General features: G+C 41.9%; 1 protein-coding gene across 2 annotated transcripts in view; it reads right to left on the bottom strand.

Annotated features, from left to right (window-relative positions):
* Positions 1-22,725, bottom strand: part of MACROD1 (mono-ADP ribosylhydrolase 1) — a 912,057-nt gene that overhangs the window by 431,294 nt on the left and 458,038 nt on the right. The window lies entirely within an intron of this gene.

Below are 22,725 nucleotides of genomic sequence, written 5' to 3'. Positions count from 1 at the left end.
GTGGCATTGACCTGGTCTCTAATCTGAGCTGCTGTTAAACTGCGATTTCTGAGGCTGGTGACTCGGATAAACTTATCCTCAGAAGCAGAGGTGACTCTTGGTCTTCCTTTCCTGGGGCGGTCCTCATGTGAGCCAGTTTCTTTGTAGCACTTGATGGTTTTTGCAACTGCACTTGGGGACACTTTCAAAGTTTGCCCAATTTTTCGGACTGACTGACCTTCATTTCTTAAAGTAATGATGGCCACTCGTTTTTCTTTACTTAGCAGCTTTTTTCTTGCCATAATACAAATTCTAACAGTCTATTCAGTAGGACTATCAGCTGTGTATCCACCAGACTTCTGCACAACACAACTGATGGTCCCAACCCCATTTATAAAGCAAGAAATCCCACTTATTAAACCTGACAGGGCACACCTGTGAAGTGAAAACCATTTCCGGTGACTACCTCTTGAAGCTCATCAAGAGAATGCCAAGAGTGTGCAAAGCAGTCATCAAAGCAAAAGGCGGCTACTTTGAAGAACCTAGAATATAAGACATATTTTCAGTTGTTTCACACTTTTTTGTTAAGTATATAATTCCACATGTGTTAATTCATAGTTTTGATGCCTTCAGTGTGAATGTACAATTTTCATAGTCATGAAAATACAGAAAAATCTTTAAATGAGGTGTGTCCAAACTTTTGGTCTGTACTGTATATATATATATCTATAGACATATATATACTCCCACAGTCTTAAAGGTCCCTCGCATTGTTCATTAATTAGTAATAAATGAATAGCGTAAATTATTGGGCCAGTAAAAAAAATATATAAAAAATGCAAAGGGCATTAATGACACCTATAAAGGTTTGCCAGCTGTGCGAGAATAATCATTTATTGCGCCTCATTTAATAGTAATAGATTTAGAGCATTTAAAGCCACACTCACTTATTCCAGACGATTGTATAAGTTTAATAGGACGATGTCTGATTTATTCAGCACATTTTGAGTTATATTTTTTTTTTATTAAAAAGACATGGGCCTAAAACAGGGAACTAAAGCCCCCATACACATTAGCCTAAAGTCAGCTGAACCCTGAATATCAGTGGGATCGCCTGACGTCCTGTACCGTCAGGTTGAATTTTAACACATTGTCTTTTGTTCTTCAGGAGATAAGACACTGACATAACTGTCTGGCAGCGGCTTTCTCAGATATCCCATTGAGCCGACTGTTAATTTGGATAGGGAGTCGTGAGAGAAGATTGATGGCTGAATGACCATCAGCTATTGTATTTTGATCTTTAAAGGGAACCTGTTACCTTCAAAAATTAAATATAGGGTTAATTTGAAGGTAAATGGTGTAACAATGCTGCTGAAAGTGCAGCTAACAGGAGAAAATGAACTTCTTTCCTCCCAGGAGCCGCCAGCTTTCAGTCACGGGGGCGTGCATGGAGTGGCTACAGTCACCAACGACAGCACCACTCACTATACTGTAAGCACGCCCCGGCACTTTAATTGACAGCTGCAGAGCATCTGTGCATAGTGAGCTGTCAATCAATGTGCCGGGGCGTGCTTACAGTATAGTGAGCGGTGCCATCGTTGGTGACTGTGGCCACTCCGTGCATGCCCCCATGACTGAAAGCTGGCGGCTCCTGGGAGGAAATAAGTTCATTTTCTCCTGACAGCTGCGCTGTCAGTAAGGCAGCCGGGCAGTATTGTAACGCTATATAGGTAAATAGCAAAGGTGACAAGTTTCCTTTAAACACATCAGATAAATGAGGTAACAAGCTATTGTACCATTGCTCTTAAACATGGTATCAAGATTATCCATGAGTGGACATGTTGTATTTTAACATGCCCAATCCTTATATTAGCAAGGCCAGAGGTGACTGCTTATTCCTCTCTCTCTATGGTTATAAACTCTGTCAATCCAAGCATGTGTGTATATGAGGGAGCTGGAGAGTTAGCTGTTCTGATATGTTATGTGTATGTCCACTTTACATTTATATAGTCCTCATTTATAGACCAGAGATTATAAAAATGAGCTGGGGGCAGCCATTAACATCAAAATACCATTCATTTATTTTCCATTACGTTTTCCGCCGCTCTCCTAGTTTTGATAAGAAAAGCAGACGGGCGCTGGGATGGAGATTGCTGATCTCTAGTCCACACGTACGCAAGCAGGTTAGTTACCCTGATAACGGGTTTACAAGGTCAATGTTACACACCGGAAATTATTAAATTATTCCGGACAAAATTTCTTGGATACAGAAATACAAATCTGATTATATTTTTCTTTACGAATCTGATTATTAAATTCTGACTTTAATGTTTTCTACGGCCGTTCTTATTGTCGGGAAAGGTGAAAAGGTATACAAATATAAATCTATTGTAACAGTGCAGGAGGCAGAATAATAGCACCTTTGAATTAATTAGTTATAATAATTCAATCAAAACAACAAATGTAATCGGCTTCATTTGAATAGTACAATGCACACAAGGGTCCTCGATGAAATGCAGCTGAGCCCCGTCATGTAACCATTAATATGGCTCTACAGGCCTGAGGACATAGTCTGTAAGACTCGGTGCACGCCACGTGATATACGCCCCAGATCTACCCAACTAAAAGCCTATACAATAGTATACAGTTGTCATTGCCTTTCATAAAAAAAAACCTGCATACTGAGCTGTATACAATTTTTTTTCCATATATTAGTATTAAGGAGCACTGACTACATTTATCAATAGTATAATCTGTCATGTGACTGGAGCCCTGAATCTTCCCAGCTTCTTCTCTAGTGAACTCCATTTCAGTACAGGTAGGAGTATAGCATTACTGTAGATAAGCCAAAATCTGAAAAGGAATCTGTCACCAAGTTTTTGCTATGTGATCTGACAGCAACATGATGTAGGGGCTGAGACACTGATTCCAACGATGTATCACTTAGTTTACTGAGTGCAGCAGATGTGATAAAATCCCTGTTTTCTCTGCTGCAGATCTAGCGGAGCTTTAAATGCTGAGCTCTATATAACCCCACCCACACCACTGATTGGTTGCTTTCCGTGTACACTGTGCATTGACAGAAAGCTGCCAATCAGTAATGGGGGCGTGGTTGGACTAGGAAGCATGAGGCAGCTAGTTCTGTAATGATAATCTCCTGCTGATAAAACATTGATTGTATTGAAACAACAGCACACTGCCTAGTAAGTGACACATCGCTGGAATCCTTACAACATGCTGCTCTCATATTACATAGCAAAACCTACTGACGGATTCTCTTTAAGGACAGTTTACAGACACATTAAAATATGCTGGCCGGATCTTTTGAGTTTAATCTATGCTAATTGATTCTTGGCATTAGCAAATCCTGAAAATTCTAAGTTTTCTTAAGAAAAAAAAAAAGAAAGTTTTCTTGCAAGGTGAACAAAGAACAGAAATGAGACAGGTGCTCTGTAATAACCACAGCCTGTTTAACCTCAGCGCCGAATAGCTGAGACGACAAATCTCCCGAACACCTACGTACATTTGGACGGACATATCAGAACGATGTGTTCCCGCAGCACGAGGACCAAACGTTCTGCTTTGGCAGAGAAGCTTTAGTGCTGTACAGTCATATCCACATATACTTTGGGCAATCTGAATACATTTTCCATCTGTCCCCCCCCTAAAATTTGATGGGTTCCTGCCCCACACATGCTGAATTTGATGGTCTTTAGAGCTCATAACACTGGGAATAGTCACATATTCCTTTGGCTGCCATCATGGATTTAGTGAACCCAATCTAACGCGTAGCCAGTCTATACATCAATACCATATAGATCTCTGTATATAGTGACAAAGAAAACAGCAGCCGTCCCAAGACTGTAATATAGGTTTAAACAATCTGCAGATCGGTGGAAGGGGCCGCCATACTCCCCAAGGAAACATTTCCAGGAATACTCTGTCTATAACCATATTACACAGCTCTTCCCAGAAGGGATAAGCCTGTTATCATCTACTTAAGAACACATTAGTTATTCCAGTTAACATGATGACATGTGACAGTAATCCAGTTATTTAGGTAGTTGGATAATCAGGGCTCCCCTGAGCAGTACCAACTTGTGTTAAAACAAACTCTATAATGTAATTACCGGCAGATTAAACACGGCGACTCACAATACAACTTTTCAGTAACATTTAATGTTCCAATTCCGAAAAGAATATTTGTGGAAGTCAGTGAGCCGCACCCACCCCGTGGACCTTTTTTCTTAAATTTCATTATATTATTCAGATATCCTGCCCAGAATTATACAGTATCGTTCGATGAGTAGAGATGGTGTTTATGTGCTCACCTTATGAGCCATGCATTAAGGCATAGTATTTAAGATGACTGCTGCCAGCTCCGTTCTCGATCACCATGAAATTGGCGCTGTCTCCCCGATTATAAAAAAATTTCCGAAGTCAAGGTTACCGTAAATTTAAAACTATTTATTCCCATTATAATGTAATAATAAAAACTGTGGGAAAATACATTTTCATGTTACATTAAAATTCACACTTTCAATCCTCAACTAGGGTCTTAGTTTTATAGTAAATCTTGATGGAAAAAGTTTTTAATTCACTCTGGAATTGAAGAACATTTTATAAATATAAAGAAGCTTCATTTTCTTCTTATTTTTTCAACTAAATATTTTTCTGAATGGCGATCCAGTTACTTATAAAAATTGATTTAAGCCCCATTAGCAGTAACAGAACACGTGGTCTTTCTATAAAAATGTAAAAAAAAAATAGGATAGATATGGCACAGCTGCATTCAGGTGAGGTTCCACAGGATTTTAGAAAGGGATCAATGCCACAAGCAGGTGTCTTTCAGGAGATCCCAAACTACTGAGATTAGATAATGGCGATGATAGATGAATTTGCAGCAGGTCAGGCAGTCAGTGTAGAGCTCCATTCACATATAGAAGCTTTGTTGAGGTTCTACAGGATTCTAGAAAATCATATTTAAAGGGAACATGTACTGTTAAAACTTGCAGGCAACATGTTATAGAGCAGGATGAGCTGAGCAGATTGATATATTTGTTTTCTGGGAAAAGATTAGGTGTAGCTTGTATTTTATTAATTAAATCACAGCTCTTTCTAGGCTGTCAGTCACTAAGGTCCGCCCACTTGACTCCCAAGCATGGAAATCAAGGAGATAATGAATAAAATATTAGTTCGACTGAATCGTTTCCCACAAAACTATATATCAATCTGTTCAGCTCCTTCTGCTCTATAACATGTTGCCTCAATGTTTAACATTATATGTTCCCTTTAAATTTCATTTTCTAAAATCCTGTAGAACCTCAATGTGAATGGAGCTCTACACTGACTGCCTGACCTGCTGCAAATTCATCTACCATCGCCATTATCTAATCTCAGTAGTTTTGGGAATGACACCTGCTTGTGGCACCACAGATAGAGATAACTGATGTATAATAAGGAGTGCTAGAGAGGTATACACAGCCATGTAGGCGAGACAGATGATATGGCCTAGTTTTCTCCACTTTTGAAAGGCAGTCATGTATGCTTAGCCATCATCTTGCCTTGGAAATCAATTACACATATGTGACAGTTCACCTTTGTTGTAGTCACCTGTCGGAGAGATAATGGCGTGGAGAATACATTAACTCCTCGCTGTGAGGCCCGGAGACATCGGACCACAGTTATGTTCTCATACTCATCTCTAGAGTTATTCATGTAAATACAGTGCCGTTTTCAATGTTCCCATTACTCTCCCTTATTTCCAGCCGCCTCCATGTCGCACTGTTAGCCAATCAGCCCCATATCATGTAAGAAGGCGCCTGCAGATAAGATTAGCGAGCATCCCGCAGGAAACAGGAGCATTGTATGGGAGTGTTAGTAGTTATGCACTGTAAAGTGATGTGGGAATCCCAGCTGTCAGGCTCGCTGTCATCTCTGCCGGCTTGTGTCTCAGCTAAACCTGTTAGTCTATGACCTCTAAGACACCAGCATCTGGGAGGCTAAATTGGATAACGTCTATTTGTGCAGCGCAGTTACAGAATGTGGCAGGATTGTAGACAGTGGTAGAGAGTATACAGCAAGGAACCGCACATCGGTGCCAAGATGAGAAGGGCCCTGATTACCAATGCACAAATACTCATTTAACATCCCCGGCTGCTGCTTCTCTCACTTCCAGAAGGATCGGGATTGATCTGTCAATAACAGAAGAACATTTTCTCTTCGTATTAAAATCAGCCCCTGGGGCCTTTTCTCCAGATTTATAAAAAATTTCATGGTCAAGATTTCCCTCCTCTTAGATATCAGTTGTTTCTTGTACAGCTCCGTTCATAACCCTCTTGTCTAAATTACAAAGTTCTTATAAAGTTATACTGGCGTACTAATCTGCTCCTGCCTGAATCAGCTTGCATTAGCAGATAGTTATCCTGCAGGTATATGTTACTAGTGTGACAGATTTAAAGCTGCCTGGACTAAAGGGAATCTGTCAGCAGGTTTTCGTCATGTAATCCGAGAGCAGCATAATGTAGTGGCAGAGCCCCTGATTCCAGTGATGTATCACTTACTGGACTCCTTGGTGCAGTCTTGATGACATTCCTGTTTTCTCTGCTGCAGATCTAGCAGTGCTCTAAATGCTGAGCTGTGTATAACCCCGCCCACACAACTGATTGGCAGTTAGCTGCCAATCATTGGTGAGGGCGGGGCTACGCAGATTAGCCTGACTGTCATGCACATGAGCTGTAGTCCTGTAGTGATAATCTCCTGCTGATAAAACACTGATTATATTGAAACTACTGCACACAGTGTAATAAGTGACACATTGCTGGACTCAGGATTTCTTGCTCTACATTATGCTGCTCTCAGATTAAATAGCAAAAACCTGCTGACAGATTCCTTTAAAGGGGACTGAAGTCAAAATGTTCTGATATGTCACTGGTGAATTCAGGATCTCAAACCAAAAGGTTACAGCACCATGTAGAGTCTAATTAGGGATCAGTTGCCCATAGAAGGTTTTTTTTTTCTTAAACGCAGCTCAGGTGATTAAATAACTAAATAAACCATTTTCGCCTTCTCTCAAAAAAAGATCCAAGTGCAAAAACTTCGGCATTCTTCTACGTTTGTTTTAAAATTGGACAACATGTTGCTGCCGCAGCGGTTGCATGCATTATTACTGGCATCGGGTCTCCCATCGCTTAGCTGTGATGTCAGTCAGTACAGCATGTGACTGCTAAGGTCACCGATTGGCTGCAGCGTTCATGTTGGACACTTGTAAACAAAGTCTAGGAGCACTGATGATGCTTCTATGTGGGATCGCAGGGGAGAGATGAGGTGACCGTGATTTATTTTTTCTTATTTTATCACATCTGACGGAATAATCAATTTAAGGGAAATCTGTCATGGCCTAAGATCATGTTATTTGATTTCCCCTTTAGCTTTTTGTCTGACAACCTGACTCAATAATCAGTAAATGCAAAACGTTATCTGGTAATGGCGTTGACCTGCTCCACCTACCAGCTACAACATTTCATGGCCAAAAGTGAAAAATTATACAGAAACTCAAATTTGATATTTAAATGTGTTCTCTGTAGAATAAATGAATGATTTGTAAAAGAAAAAGTAGAAGTTTTTGTGAAAGTAACCGGAGAAAGTGCCGCTTCCGGTACAATGCAACTCTGTGCACTGAGATTCAGAGATGATCTGCTTTCTTTCACTCCTCCAAACACATTCACATTTATTGACGTGATACATCCTCTACATAAACCACACCACCGGGATAATAGAAGACAAGAGGAAAAGACATGCCAGCTCAGTTCCTGGATTATAATCATTGATGATTTTGCAATGTTTTATTTTAGAATTGTTATCCTATGTCCACCCTAGATATTTTATAGGTAGATTTCCAAACTCTTCCACCATGGCATATACTTGCCAGACATATGGTATAATAGAGATCTATCAGCTCATATAAAGAACAAGTCTTAGTTCCCATTTTTTTCCTAGCAGAGAGGTGACCTTACAGCTGTACTGAAATCAATTCAAGATATGGAAACCTACGAGTGTTCTCCCATCAATCAATGACTGACATGCCTTCAAAGTCAGCCCTACAACGTTACATGTCTCTGGCAGAAGACAGGGAGATCATTCATTATATGCAGAATTGTCCTTATCTGTTTGTGCCATAATGATAGAATATGAGTTCAGAGGGGCTCTGTAACATACAATACTACATGGTGGGCTCGAAGGGCTTCACGAAGAGACTTGCTGCATTTCAGATGAACAGTAAAATCCAACATTCTGAAACTGCAAGATTGTAACACACGGAGCATACATATCCAGAGATATACAATCTTAGATGCCTTGTGCATCAGAGCAAGTTATATACCCATAGGGCAACTCTGTACGACTTTACTTTTTAGGATATATAGGAAAAAAGTTGTTGCAGCATCAGCAAAATTAATATCTTGGTGCAAAACTTCCCAGGTAGTGACCAAACCTTCCAAATATAAAAAAATAAATAAATGAAGGCAGCACACAAAAAAAGGTGAAGTGCAAAAAGTAAGGTTTTATTAGCCCTTGTGGTGACATTTCAGTTCACAGTATGAACCGTTCTCTTTTTACTTCGGACAAGTTTACTTTTATTGCATCAGTTGTAAGATATAACCACTTAGCAATAATGTTCAAGAATAATCAATATAGAACTGTGAGGAATCCCTCTTCAAATTCAGTAATGTAGAGCTTCCTAGTTGTATCTTTCTTGTCGTAGCAACAGTAGCCTTTTTTGATTACTTATTCAGCACCAGCCCAGCCTTGAGATAATGCAAACTATGAGCTTACACCGTGAGCGCATGGGTTTAAAGGGAATCTGTCAGCGGGTTTCTGCTATGTAAAGTGAGTGCAGCATGATGTAGGGGCAGAGTGATGTGTCACTTACTGGGCTGTATCTTGCTGTTTCAATAAAATCAGTGTTTTATTAGCAGATTATCACTACAGGACTAGGTGTCTCCTGACTCCTGGTCCAACCCCGCCCCCACCTCTGATTAGTTGTCAATATACATAGAAAGCAGCCAATCAGTGATGTGGGCGGGGTTATACAGGGCTCAGCATTCCGAGATCTGCAGCAGAGAAAATTGTGATTCTACCACTCCTGCTGCACTCAGTAAACTAAGTGATACATTGCCGGAATCAGGGTCGCTGTCCCTATATCATGATACCCCTTTAAGTAGAATTAATCTTCGAAGAATATGATACAGACAGTATATTACTAAATACTATGAGAAATTATACAAATTTCAAGGAGAGTTGCCGATTGCTAGTGCAACTATTATTATATGAATCTATTGTATTTTTAGTAGATTGTTGGTTTCTTTGTATATAAATAGGAGGAAGAATTCTAGTTCTGGCATTTCCTGTCCTGTTAATTTATTGGGGCGTCTGAAAGACAGGACCGCATCAGTGCCCAGGATGAAAAGTTCCCGACACAGATCTTAATGGAAAGGTGACTGAAACCCTGAGTGCATTCATAGAAATCAGTGTGAAAACCTTTTCATTCTGGATATCAGTTGGGGTCCCTGATCCCTGTCTCTCAATTGTGAGGCTATTGTAAGATATTTGCGATCATTTACAGCTATAATTTGAAAGCCCTTCTGAAGGGGAGAAAATGGCACTATTGTGTAGTGTAATCTTTTAGAAGAGAGACTATACCAATAAGAAATTGCAGGGCTGCACATGGTGGATTTCATAGATGGTAATTTTCTGATAGTCCAAACACTTGAAAAAATGTATACAATTACAGTATATATATATATATATATGCGACACCCTTGCAGTACTCCAGTTTCTAATTTTCTCGCAATATCATAGAGTAGCCCTAATATATGCTGACTGTGTGGTTGTCTGTGAACAGAGCATTAAACATCATTATTTTTCATTTGTATTTATTGAAAATTAATAAATTAAGCTCCATATAGCTCTAAATGATATGCTCAAGGGCACATAAGGAGGCACAGAAATGTACAGGGAAATTAACTGTCTTTTGTAAAACCAATTAAGTTAGAGCTAGCAATGCGATACTGAGCCGGGCAGAGATCCTGGAGGGCGCAGACCTGTGTGACAATCATGTCCACCAGAGTAGGGATATCACCGCAATGGGATTTTATTTGCTAACCGTTAATATACTGTAACATTTGCGTCATGTCATCTTCAGCTATGTTTTTGATTTGAATGTTGACGGACTTCATTAGCGTGCACATCCTGCATTACCAGATACATATGTCATAGATTTAGTTTAAATGTCCAATGCATTGTCTCCATGGTTGAATGCAACCATTGGTTAAACCTATGGGTTGGTATCTTTTCACTTTTGTTGCATGGATCTCATCTGGGTAATTTTGGTTTCTTACCACTCAGAAATCCCAGAATAATAGAGATCTCACCTTCCTCCCATGACATTGATCTATGTGATATTAGATTGTGAGCTCCTCAGGGGACAGGCAGGTGCGAGTGGTTATGATCTGTGTACAGAGCTATAAGGGTACAGCCATACATCGTGGCTGAAAACCACACAGCTGAGATACCGCTGTGTCTGGACTGTGTGGTTTTGCAAGTAAAACTGCTGAGAACATTTAAAATCTTGCAACTATTAGGCTGAGTTCAGAGGACTGTGTTTTTGCTCTTGTGTGCAACATACTGCACATGAACTAGCGCAACATACAGCACACGGACTAGCGCAACATACAGCACAAGGACTAGCGCAACATACAGCACACGGACTAGCGCAACATACTGCACACGGAAAAGCGTGACATACTGCACACGCACTAGCGCAACATACTGCACACGGACTAGCGCAACATACAGCACAAGGACTAGCGCAACATACAGCACACGGACTAGCGCAACATACTGCACACGGAAAAGCGTCACATACTGCACACGGACTAGCGCGACATACTGCACACGGACTAGCGCAACATACTGCACACGGACTAGCGCAACATACTGCACACGGACTAGCGCAACATACTGCACACGGACTAGCGCAACATACTGCACATGAACTAGCGCAACATACTGCACATGGACTAGCGCAACATACAGCACACGGACTAGCGCAACATACTGCACACGGAAAAGCGCAACATACTGCACACGGAAAAGCGCAACATACAGCACACGGACTAGCGCAACATACTGCACACGGAAAAGCGCAACATACTGCACATGGAAAAGCGCAACATACTGCACATGGAAATGCGCAACATACTGCACACGGAAAAGCGTGACATACTGCACACGGACTAGCGCAACATACAGCACACGGACTAGCGCAACATACAGCTCACGGACTAGCGCAACATACTGCACACGGACTAGCGCAACATACAGCACACGGACTAGCGCAACATACTGCACGCGGACTAGCGCAACATACTGCACACGGACTAGCGCAACATACTGCACACGGAAAAGCGCAACATACTGCACACGGACTAGCGCAACATACAGCACACGGACTAGCGCAACATACTGCTCACGGACTAGCGCAACATACTGCACACGGACTAGCGCAACATACTTCAAATGGAAAAGCGCAACATACTGCACACGGAAAAGCGTGACATACAGCACATGGACTAGCGCAACATACTGCACACGGAAAAGCGTGACATACTGCACATGGACTAGCGCAACATACTGCACACGGACTAGCGCAACATACTGCACACAAACTAGTGTAACATACGGCACGAGCGATTTTCCAGCTGGGAAAAAAGTTGCCGCACTTATTCTTGTCCATTTTACGGACAGGGCATATAATAGCAGGCAGCTCCAGCACTAGTCCATGATACAGACGAGTGCACGAAGCTGCACCCAGAGCCAGTGACGTCTGTGACTGTCCCAATAGTTTCAACAATCGTTTTAACTGGGCCTAAAGGACTATTTGTTAATGGCAGCACAGTTTAGCAGGTAAGCAGCCATTATCATTCAGATCTGCATGGCAGCAGAGTTTTTACCCACCCAGCATCTGCTTTATGTGGCTGTACCCTAAAATTAGATATAAGTCCCACTCCAGCCTTGGAAACATATTTTATAATGTATTCAATCATGTTGGACTTTTATAATGTGTCAATGCTACAAATGTACAAAACTGTGAATATGCAAAATACTATGTAAATTCACTTATCTTCTGTGAAAAATGACGTGGAGGCTGGAATGATCCTGGAACTAGGGAATCTTTTCATGATCTGTGTACCCTGTCATCAGGAACTTTTCTGAATATATTATCATTTCTTTACAAAGACTAACGCCAAGGACTGCATTTTTGTGCCCTATCATTCCAACACAAGGAAGAAATGTTTCATTTTTTTAGTCCTTCTTCTCTGCATTGTCTTGCTTTTTGCCGGTATTGCTGAAACACAACGCAATGAAGGTGTCTGGAGAGTTCTCTATGTTGTACATACTAATATCTTCCGTAGCGGTCACATAGTAGAGGGTTGTAAGCGCAGGCAGATCTGCGATTCTTTATAAACTTCTGCCCGAGGGATGAACATGTTCACGGACTGTTTTATAGCAGCAGCCTAAAAATCCTCCTGCCCCTCTAGAGTAACTTTCTAATTTTCTTTTTGTATATTCCGAGTGAGTTTTTTGTTAAAGAAAAATCGAAATATATAAATATATATACATAAGGGTTTCCATACAATAATAATAATAAACAGAACCAAAGTGCACTGCTAAATAGCCCTTTGGACTCTAGAAGGTGCCTTGATCTTTTCACTGTTCTGATGAATGTGTCTCTTGTTCTTTATTTCCTTTCATATAAGTATAAAAACTGTAAGTGACAACTATCCATCTCTTTCTTGAAATAAATAGAATTTCACATGTGTTCTTGTTCTTTGTGTATTTTGTCACTTTATGGGTTTTTTTAAACATCATTTCCTGGGGGTGCTACATTCTATTAATATACTCTAGGCACCAGGAGAGAGGGGCACTTTCACAATCTGCAGACCAAGAGCTGCGCTATACTTCGGCAACCTGAATATCTTTGGTGAAGTGTTAGGCTGTGTGCCCACGTAGCATTTTTCAAGCGTATATGCTGCGGAATTTCCGCAGCGTAAACGCTTGAAAAACGCATGTATATCCGCACCCCATGGTCCCCAATGGGATTCCGCAAGTTCTATGCACATGCTGCGGATTTTTCCGCAGCGTTTATGCCGCGTTCAAAAATCCGCAGCATGTCATTTAATTTTGCGTTTCCGCAAGCGGAATTGCCTTTGTCCAATGCATAAAAAACGCAAGGCAATTCCGCATGTGGAAAACGCGTGATAAACGCGCGAAAAATGCGCGATAAACGCGTGCGGAATTCCGCATGCGTTTTTCCGGGAGAGGACTTGCATTTATGCAGCAGAAATTTTCTGCTTCATAAATGCAACGTGGGCACATAGCCTTAAAGGGGTTATCCGGGAATCATTTTTTTACAATGTGTCTAAGAACTAACAGGCAGGTAGTTGCTAACCATCTGTCTGTTCTGCACGGTGCCGATCTCTGCCGGCACAGAGCAGTCACATACCACTCCTGCCTGCGCTTCGGCAGGTTCTCTTTTGCTCTGCTCTGTTAACGGAGGGTGAGTGCCGACCTCATGCTGATTGACAGCCAGCTCCCCACTGCATAACTGCGGGAAGCCGGCTGTCAATCACGATGACGTTGGCAGTCACACCCCATCGACAGAGCAACCCTGAAAAAGAAAAGCTGCTCTGTTGATGTGATGTTGATGCCCCCAGAAGAAGCAACGGTGAAACACGCGTCGGGGTGAAGGGATGCAGCTCCTACTCGCATTCAACACGTGACCAGTACATTCAATTTTTAGGTAATATACCGATATTCTTATCCTTATATTTATACTGGTATAGCTATATTTGGCTAGGTTAATGTGTTTTTTTTTGCATGTTGTAAACACACTTTGTCTATATGGGCATTCCCTTTACACATGCTGCAAATAAGGATATGTACTTATGATAATGATAAGTGAAAATTTATTTTTTTTGCCCCAGTATTTTTTGCTGGGTGCAACTTTTTCAATATGATGCCATCTTTTGAATGTATACTTTTTATCAATTGATTGATTTGGGAAATATTGTGATATAATGTGCACTTATTGTAATCATATGCATTCAGCATACATATGGCAATCTGAAGCTGGGTTCCCTCTGGGCTAGAGGCACTTTTTTATTAAATATTTTGTACTCTATTATTGAAATAAATCAATAAAGCAATTTTTTTGTGGAAAAAAAAACACTTCTTTATGCTCTAAAAGTTTCAATATTCTAGAGGTTAATATGTTTCTGTTGATGTGGAGCATCTGAATCGCCAGGAGGATCAGTCGATGACTGCTCTGAGCCAGGTACAACTAGCAAGTAGTTGCAACTACCTGCCTGTTAGTTTTTAGGCCCATAGTAAAAAAAAAAAAAAGGCCTGGACAACCTCTTTAAAGAGTTCTAGGTTAAAGAACATGCCTCCTCCTCAAATGAGCCCAACGAGAGTGTAAAACACATAATAAATGTGGTGCGAGGCATGTACATCCAGTTTTCAGGATAAATTGAGTTATAACTTTGGTGCATTTAGCTTACTAATCTCCAACATACTTTTGCTGTTTTTGAAGCCAGTGTTTTTTTTGTTGTTTTTTTTACATTCGTGCTCTGGATATGGCATTTTGTTCTGGTCTTTTGTAACAAAAATTTAACAAAACATAAAATGTCAACAAAAGTCACTTAAAGAAGAGTGTGGATCACACTTGACATGTAGCAAGGAAAGTTGGACTGAGCAGCAGCAGAGTCCCAAGAATAGTCGCCGATAGGCAGTGGCAAACAGATGTAGCTGGTGGTGGAGAAGTAGTCTAGTCAGGTAGAGGGAAGGTACAGCCACCAGTGATTCTGGTCAAGCAAAGTGACAACCCAGTATGGAGTGAGCTGGAAGTAAGAACCAGGAGCGGCACCACAGGTATCAGATTTAGTACTTAGGTGTTGGAAAGGAATTTAGTTACCAGTAGCCAAGAGTCAATAACACGTTAAAGGGAAAAAGACAGAAGATCCAAAAATTATATCTAGCACACTGATTATGATATTATATCTACAGTTAGGTCCATATATATTTGGACAGAGAGAACATTTTTCTAATTTTGGTTCTAGACATTACCACAATGAATTTTAAACAAAACAATTCAGATGCAGTTGAAGTTCAGACTTTCAGCTTTCATTTCAGCGTATCCACGTTAAAATTGGATGAAGGGTTTAGGAGTTTCAGCTCCTTAACATGTGCCACCCTGTTTTTAAAGGGACCAAACGTAATTGGACAGATTAAATAATTGTAAATAAAATGTTCATTTCTAGTACTTGGTTGAAAACCCCTTGTTGGCAATGACTGCCTGAAGTCTTGAACTCATGGACATCTCCAGACGCTGTGTTTCCTCCTTTTTGATGCTCTGCCAGGCCTTCACTGCGGTGGTTTTCAGTTGCTGTTTGTTTGTGGGCCTTTCTGTCTGAAGTTTAGTCTTTAACAGGTGAAATGCATGCTCAATTGGGTTGAGATCAGGTGACTGACTTGGCCATTCAAGAATATTCCACTTCTTTGCTTTAATAAACTCCTGGGTCACTTTGGCTTTATGTTTTGGGTCATTGTCCATCTGTAGTATGAAACGACGACCAATCAGTTTGGCTGCATTTGGCTGGATCTGAGCACACAGTATGGCTCTGAATACATCAGAATTCATTTGGCTGCTTCTGTCCTGTGTCACATCATCAATAAACACTAGTGACCCAGTGCCACTGGCAGCCATGCATGCCCAAGCCATCACACTGCCTCCGCCGTGTTTTACAGATGATGTGGTATGCTTTGGATCATGAGCTGTACCACGCCTTCGCCATACTTTTCTCTTTCCATCATTCTGGTAGAGGTTGATCTTGGTTTCATCTGTCCAAATAATGTTCTTCCAGAACTGTGCTGGCTTTTTTAGATGTTTTTTAGCAAAGTCCAGTCTAGCCTTTTTATTCTTGATGCTTATGAGTGGCTTGCACCGTGCAGTGAACCCTCTGTATTTACTTTCATGCAGTCTTCTCTTTATGGTAGATTTGGATATTGATACGCCTACCTCCTGGAGAGTGTTGTTCACTTGGTTGGCTGTTGTGAAGGGGTTTCTCTTCACCATGGAGATTATTCTGCGATCATCCACCACTGTTGTCTTCCGTGGGCGCCCAGGTCTTTTTGCATTGATGAGTTCACCAGTGCTTTCTTTCTCAGGATGTACCAAACTGTAGATTTTGCCACTCCTAATATTGTAGCAATTTCTCGGATGGTTTTTTTCTGTTTTTGCAGCTTAAGGATGGCTTGTTTCACCTGCATGGAGAGCTCCTTTGACCGCATGTTTACTTCACAGAAAAACCTTCCAAATGCAAGCACCACACCTCAAATCAACTCCAGGCCTTTTATCTGCTTAATTGAGAATGACATAACGAAGGGATTGCCCACACGTGTCCATGAAATAGCCTTGGAATCAATTGTCCAATTACTTTTGGTCCCTTTAAAAACATGGTGGCACATGTTAAGGAGCTGAAACTCCTAAACCCTTCATCCAATTTTAATGTGGATACCCTCAAATGAAAGCTGAAAGTCTGAACTTCAACTGCATCTGAATTGTTTTGTTTAAAATTCATTGTGGTAATGTCTAGAACCAAAATTAGAAAAATGTTGTCTCTGCCCAAATATATATGGACCTAACTGTAGCTCTCTAATATCACATATGCCCTGCACACGTGATATCTGCCAACCCTACCAGACCCTTACGAAGACTTACAGAGCTGGACCATGTAAAAATGAGCATGTGATAGCTAATTATGTATAAACATTGTATTTCTTTCGATTTTCAGCATTCAGCTAAAAAAAATCTTTCTTTTTTTTTTTACAGCCCTGTTCTTGCTGGAGGCTGCAGCTTCTTTCCTTATCTGTGGGAGGGCCAGCTTGCTTCTTTTTCTGTGTCTAACCCTAGATTAGCCTATACACGATGTATTGTATAATGAGTATTATATGATCTTTTCACTCACAGGCTGTCACTGTACTTCTTTATTGGACTTCGATATATGAAAAGGAAAAAGAGTTATTAACTCTCTGGAGCGTGAATGAAGCGCTGCTTGGGGGAAGCAGAATATAGAAACGGTAGGTCCTGTCATAGGGGTTTCAGCTGTGCTACATTATGAAAGCCTTTTGAATGACAAGACAGTGGAGCTTGTAGCTCTCCATACATTGGGAATCCAGTATTAACAGTTTTATTCCTTCTCCAGATCTTCGTGTAGTAATATCATATGACAAAACAAATACAGGAAGACTAAGCTATATGGAGAGTGATGGAGTATCCATGGAATATCAGTCATAACTAATGATTAGAGAGAAAAAGAGCGGCACAGCTAAGGAATAAAATAACTGAATCTTCTTTATTACGTAATAGAAAAAAAAAAAAAACCTTTGCAATGGAAAAGGTTCAAATGATAGACATGAAAGACTGTCGCGTTTCGGGCGAAACAATACTGATCCTAACTCATAGTCTCATCAGTAATTATTGCAGCATCTAGGGTGTCAGACAGATAGAAAAGATTCTCCAAAGTTGTCAGAAGAGGGGATAACCTGCTGATTGACACCACTGGGTCTCCCACCAATCCTGAGAATGGAGTTCTGAAATGCCCCTTAGAATGAGTCAGTGGCGGTGCACTCTGTTATCTCCAGCAAGCATATACACAGTGAATGGTGCAGTGGTTCCAGGGGGAGATAATATTTTGCTAAATATTTACTATAGAAGTATAGTAAATATATATAATATATACTGGTATCTACAGTACTAGGGACATTTCTTATTGCTCTCCTGCCCCAGTAAACCTGGATAACCACTACTATAAGTATTCTCCTTACTTCTAACTAAAGTGTCTAAAAATACCGCTGTATCCACCATTATTGTGTCGCTGTGTGAATATGACATGCTGGAAAAAAAGCAGAAGAGAACGGACTATAGCGTATTGTTTTGAAAAAGGGTCTCGGATCTGATTTGCTTACTGAATGCAATAAATTCTATGTGAAAGAAGCTTTTTATCTTTGCATCTGACAAAAGCAGAAATGGTAGATATGCCGAGCCCATTATGCTCACTGCACTCTCTCTGAATGAAGTCAAGTCTTTTGTGGCTGCCTGAGATGACAATAAAATATGCTTTATTAAATGCTGCCTGTTTGGCTTTATCATAATGTGAGTTGTATATATATGGGCCAGTTCTGTGCCTGGTGAGTAACCCTGCGCACTCGTAATGATCAGCCGGCATTGTTCTGTAATGTCGCCGCCCGGGCGGCACCTGCTTTTGTAATTTAGCTATGTTTATTGCAAAGAAAACTAAAGATTGTAAAGCTAATGTAAGGTGTTCCAGAGGCGGACACATCATTGGTGCAACCTGTGCAGCCACCAAGGAGCCAAATAGTCAAAAGGACCCATTTTGACCTCCAAAGCAGGTTGAACTGTGCATTATGATGATGTCACAGGGATACAGCGACAGAATGGGGTCAGACGATCGCAGCGCTTGGTAACACGTGGCTTCACCGTCCTATTAGCAGTTCTGGCTTTCTTTCCTCTGTTTCAGCAAGGGTTAAACTGCTTAGTGGGACTCCTGGGGTTCTCTGTCTTTTATTGTATCAGCTGTTCTGAGTTGGTTACTCCTCAGAGGTTTAACAACCCTCCTCCTTGCTTCTTTCTTTGCCAGTGATAGCTTACCACTTCCTGGTTAGGAGTTGAGAGAGAGTTCAGAGTTAGGAGCAGGCGGTTGGAGTTTTTTTCAGGAGATTTCTGTGTGGATTTGGTTTGTGTGCGTTTTCTCCTAATCCTCTTCCCATTTGCTTTGTACCACATATCTCTCCCTTGATTCCCACTCGGTCGTTTTGTGAGTATTTGTATGATTGTGGTTTTCTTTTATGCCTGTCTGTTTTCCCCTGTCTGTCAGGTTAATGTTATTCCTTGCGCTTCTGTCCCATACATTTCTGGGTGGGGAAGTTAAGCAGATGAGTGTTTATATAGAAGCATAGCGAGGTACGAGACCCTGGCATCACCACCATTAGGGGTAATCTGGGGGACAGGGATAGCTCAGGGTTTCCCTAGCTTGAGAGACAGGGTAGGGGTCCATTGTCCCTGGAAATCCTACAGCAATATTGTGTCAGCCATTGGAACTGAAAAAGGCTTATGTACTTACTGTTCTTGTATGTGTCCGCCAGTAACTTGTAATGATGCCATTTCATCAATGTAACCACAATGGTACATGGTATACAAATATGAATGTGCAACATCATTATGAAGTGCTCATGCAAACTGCAAAGCCAGAATAATGATACTGCGCACGATTATAATTTTGCATTGGTTTACTGAAGACAAACAGGAAGTAACCATGAAATATATTTGATGCCAACCTTTTAGCTCATTGTATTGTAGGGCAAACCTTATAATTTAAATTAAATGCCTGATCCCACAAATAAATATTAATCCACTCTGTGAGATCATGTGAAACATAACGTATTTTCATCTGCAATCGTTTAATAATAAGATGCTTTCTGATTGAACATATTTTGGCTACAGACTTGTTATAGCGCCCCCTCGTGTTCTTGTGATGTTCTCTCAGATCGCATACCTGCTGGTGATCTCACGTTTAGTAGCTCAGTCATACCGCCGCCTGGGTCCTCCTGTGCACCGGCGGCAGTGATTCCCACTTTTGCATAGGCCACCCAACAAGAATCGTAGCGCTCGAAGCGGCTTTCTCTCGCCAGCACTGGCCCCCAATTCATCAAAGCTTTTGCTCCAGAAAACAGGCGTAAAACATCATATAAATACAACAGCAGAAGTTTTAAGAATCGCAGCCACTAATTGTGTGAACACAACCTGATAATTCAGATGAAGAAAAGCATCAGCGGTGAGTATACTCAGAAAAGCAAGCAAAAGTCTTACCTAACACGTATATATCTGCACATATGTTTGTCACGAAGTGGCGGAACACTGTCATTTGTATCTCTCAACCACACACACAAGATCCGGCAGAGAAGAGCAGAGGTATGTGGATTATTAGGTGATTTATTAGCAGTTATAGTAGGAAATATACAGGAGAATTACAAAATAGTCCATGCAAGACGCAGCTAAGTCATATCCCTGCCACCGTCGTATTTGGATGTCACTAGAATACAGGTCATTGTTTCCTCGCATATCAGAGACGAGCTACAGATGTGCCTCCAATTTGGGTTCACCCTTTGCTCAGAAAAGCACTAAAGAAAAATAATCAGCACTTCTCATCTCTTATTCTTTCTATTCTACGATATCTCTTTGATATGGGCTTTGATATTGCATAGCAGGAGAGCCCAGAAAACGTAAGGGGGAGCGTGATAAACGTTATCCTTCTCTCTAACATAAAAGACTTTGGTTGTGTACTGCATGATGGTGAACACTTAAGTATTCTATGTCCTTACGTATATGCACCAATCTTATTATACTGTGTAGTTGTGTGCTTCTGAGATTCTCGTGTACAAAGGTTTAATAGGCTGGTGGACACAGTATACATTGGCGCTGCCACACTTTAGTGGAATAGCTGGGTGGCAGGGAAGCCATTTTTTACTGGCTGCCAGCTTGCAGTAGTAGGTGCCAGCATCAGTAAAGCCTAGGAAGAGCCTGACATTGGTATAGGGGTGATTGTTGTGGTGCTAAAACGCTAATAGGCAGGGGACAGAGTTGAGGGCAGTATTTAGCACCAGTGGAGGAACAATATGAGATGCCCGAGAGACCCAAAGTGGCTTCTTAGAGCGAATAGACCTTAGCTTTTCTGCTGAGGAGCCAGCAGTGGGCTAGAAGTTGTGTGGGGTAACAGTGTGCCCGAGTATCAGATGCACGTGTCCGCTCCCCTGAAGTTCTAACAGGTACCCAGAGATGGCAAAGTGCATCGCAGCGAAGACCAGGTAACCTCATTGAGAGGTGAGCTGGCTGAGGAAAGCATCCTGTGCAAGTGGCCTTGTACATCAATAGGAGATTGGTTGCCTTGTGAACTGGCCATGATCCAGTCCCGTAAGCTAGTGAGCTGGTTAAGAACAATGGGGCAAGCTCAAGGGGTCCCTGTTAGTGGGTAGTGAAAACCCTCCATGTGTGTATAGTGAGCGTATAACTGGTGCCCTGCAAGTTACAAGAAAAGGCCAATCTGTGACACTGACCCGAGAGTGGTCTGATCTCATGTGACTGCTATCACTGACCCGAGAGTGGTCTGATCTCATGTGACTGCTATCACTGACCCGAGAATGGTCTGATCTCGTGTGACTGCTATCACTGACCTGAGTGTGGTCTGATCTCATGTGACTGCTATCACTGACCCGAGAGTGGTCTGATCTCATGAGACTGCTATCACTGACCCGAGAGTGGTCTGATCTCATGAGACTGCTATCACTGACCCGAGAGTGGTCTGATCTCATGAGACTGCTATCACTGACCCGAGAGTGGTCTGATCTCATGTGACTGCTATCACTGACCCGAGAGTGGTCTGATCTCATGAGACTGCTATCACTGACCCGAGAGTGGTCTGATCTCATGAGACTGCTATCACTGACCCGAGAGTGGTCTGATCTCATGAGACTGCTATCACTGACCCGAGAGTGGCCTGATCTCATGTGACTGCTATCACTGACCCGAGAGTGGTCTGCTCTCGTGTGACTGCTAGCACTGACCCGAGAGTGGCCTGATCTCGTGTGACTGCTATCCCTGACCCCAGAGTGGTCTGATCTCATGTGACTGCTATCACTGACCCGAGAGTGGTCTGATCTCATGAGACTGCTATCACTGACACGAGAGTGGCCTGATCTTATGTGACTGTTATCACTGACCCAAGAGTGGTCGGATCTCATGAGACTGCTAGCACTGACCCGATAGTGGTCTGATCTCATGTGACTGCTATCACTGACCCGAGAGTGGTCTGATCTCATGAGACTGCTATCACTGACACAAGAGTGGCCTGATCTTATGTGACTGTTATCACTGACCCAAGAGTGGTCGGATCTCATGTGACTGCTAGCACTGACCCGAGAGTGGTCTGATCTCATGTGACTGCTATCACTGACCCGAGAGTGGTCTGATCTCATGAGACTGCTATCACTGACCCGAGAGTGGCCTGATCTCGTGTGACTGCTATCACTGACCCCAGAGTGATCTGATCTCATGTGACTGCTATCACTGACCCGAGAGTGGTCTGATCTCATGTGACTGCTATCACTGACCCGAGAGCGGCCTGATCACATGTGACTGCTATCACTGACCTGAGTGTGGTCTGATCTCATGTGACTGCTATCACTGACCTAAGAGTGGTCTGATCTCATGTGACTGCTATCACTGACCTAAGAGTGGTCTGATCTCATGTGACTGCTATCACTGACCCGAGAGTGGTCTGATCTCATGTGACTGCTATCACTGACCCGAGAGCGGCCTGATCTCATGTGACTGCTATCACTGACCCGAGAGCGGTCTGATCTCATGTGACTGCTATCACTGACCCGAGAGTGGTCTGATCTCATGTGCCTGCTATCACTGACCCGAGAGTGGTCTGATCTCATGTGACTGCTATCACTGACCCGAGAGTGGTCTGATCTCATGTGACTGCTATCACTGACCTAATAGTGGTCTGATATCATGTGACTGCTATCACTGACCCGAGAGTGGTC

Source organism: Phyllobates terribilis, unplaced genomic scaffold, assembly GCF_046119375.1.
Source record: "Phyllobates terribilis strain yellow unplaced genomic scaffold, ASM4611937v1 Scaffold_13__5_contigs__length_258822181, whole genome shotgun sequence".
NCBI classification, from domain to species: domain Eukaryota; kingdom Metazoa; phylum Chordata; class Amphibia; order Anura; family Dendrobatidae; genus Phyllobates; species Phyllobates terribilis.
Note: the sequence above shows the minus strand (reverse complement) of the source record. Positions and strands in the feature narration are given on the sequence as shown.